The sequence below is a fragment of the Pagrus major genome, chromosome 7, assembly GCF_040436345.1.
Source record: "Pagrus major chromosome 7, Pma_NU_1.0".
NCBI classification, from domain to species: domain Eukaryota; kingdom Metazoa; phylum Chordata; class Actinopteri; order Spariformes; family Sparidae; genus Pagrus; species Pagrus major.
In genome coordinates, this window is record NC_133221.1 from 33,950,916 (window position 1) to 33,952,883 (window position 1,968).

The 1,968-nt window shown below is 45.5% G+C and overlaps 1 long non-coding RNA gene across 2 annotated transcripts; it reads right to left on the minus strand.

The window, feature by feature from the left end:
• Positions 1-484: 484 nt before the first annotated feature.
• LOC140999172 (uncharacterized) lies at positions 485-1,529 on the minus strand. Of its 2 annotated transcripts, XR_012179482.1 has the most exons (4): positions 1,476-1,529; positions 1,205-1,385; positions 869-1,108; positions 485-647 (listed from the first exon to the last, which is right to left on the minus strand). It is a non-coding gene; the product is annotated as an uncharacterized lncRNA (long non-coding RNA). The 2 variants fall into 2 exon arrangements; XR_012179481.1 differs by having other exon boundaries at positions 485-1,108.
• Positions 1,530-1,968: the final 439 nt, after the last annotated feature.

Here is a 1,968-nt window from a genome sequence, read left to right on the forward strand (position 1 = left end):
AAAAGGTAAGGTGATGTAACACAGTGGTAAACATGCCCCTGTCCCAGCTTTTTTGGAACGTGTTGCAGGCATTAAATTCAAAATGAGTGAATATTTGCAAAAAAAACAATAAAGTTTATCAGTTTGAACATTAAATATCTTGTCTTTGTAGTTTATTCAATTGAATATAAGTTGAAAAGAATTTGCAAATCATTGTATTCTGTTTTTATTTACATTTTACACAATGTCCCAACTTCATTGTGTGGCAGAGTGGTACAATAAGTTGCCGTGACAACGCCACCCGGGGGAGTTTCACCCCCAGGAAATTATTAAATTAAGATGTTACTATTTTACTATATGGTCTTTTACTTTATATTAATAACACGCAGGACACAGGTTTGGTAAAAGATTCCACTGGGGCAGAGGACGTTTTCAGTGTAAATAATGATTTATTGAATAAACAAACAAAGTTAAACTGAAGACTAATAACACAATAAAGGGAAACCAAAAATAGATGAAGACATGACTGGGGCTTACCAGGGCAGCAGGGAGCAAAACGAGGGATGGGGGCCCACAACCAAACAAAATCACCATGACACAGCAAACAAATCAGGAGTGTGAAGAAACCCACCACCAGAGGAGTGAACTGCTGCCTGGGGCCTCAGCACCTGTCAAATAAAACAAAGAAAATTAACACAAGTCTGTAAGAAAAAGAACACAATACAAGGACCTTGGCAGAGACAGTAATGGAATACAACCAACCAAATGAATATTCACAGAATAAAGTGCAAAATAACATATTGTTTATTTTCTTAACAGAAAGTAAAGCAAAGAATAACTAAATGACTAAGGAGTGACAATTAGAAAACAAACAAACAACTCAATGCACCTAAACGAAGAAGGGGCCAGAGCGGCAAAGCAGCAGCAGCGGCAAACAACCACAGCGAGCAGGAGCAGTCAGCAGCAGCACCGCCGCATCAAACCGCAGCGATCGGCCGCATCGACCAGCTGCAACGAGCAGCAGCAGTCAGCAGCTGCACAAAACAGCATCCAAACAGTATCCAAAACAACACCAGCAGCGGTATTTGGGGGGCGGTGGCTGGTGACAGGCCAGGCACCTCTACAGCCTCTAACAAAAAGGGCACAACCTATTCATATTAACAATTTTGGTGAATTATTAATCATTTCAATGTGAGTTTCATTCATAAAAAGGACCTTCACCTACCGGCGGGCAACGGTACAGTCTCACTGACGATAGGAGGAAGATGAGAAGGGCAATTAAATCAGCTGAGAGCCGGGCGCTAGCCGATGCAGCCAGGCAGACAACGCCGACTCGCCGAGAGGACCGGAAATCAACCACTCCGGGCTCCGAGCAGGGCGATTCTCCCCTCCCCACCAACAACCAGCTGCACACACACAAACACCAGTGTCACCAGTGCGCGCACGGCGCCGATTGCGCACCGGAATGGAGAGGGTATACCGGCAGAGTACATTACCTCTAGACAACCGTGAAGCAGGTTGGCGGCCACACTATCACGCCACAAACGCGCTGCAGCCACCACCACAGGAATCATCCAGAGGAGACAGAGAGGAAGCGGTGTGGTTGGGCACCTACCTATATAGGTGCGCATGGTGCCGCCCACCGCACAGCGAGACCCTGGCACAGTGCCATACAGAGGCATGGCGAGCCACTACACCTTCCGGCCACAATTGGAGTTGGAGTTTGTACAACGAGGAGGTTGACAAAAACAGGCACTTCTTGTCTAAAATAATAGACTGTGTGAAGTTCTGTGGTGTGTTTGAGCTCGCCCTGCGTGGACACGATGAAAGTGAATGCTCAGAAAATCAGGCGTTTTCAGAGGACTGGCGGATTTTGTAGCATCACTAAATGCAGCAGTACAACAACATCTGCACTGTGTTTAAAGGAACATCTAAGACAGTACAGAATGAACTCTCAGTTTTGAGAGAGCACATCATTGAAGAAATCAG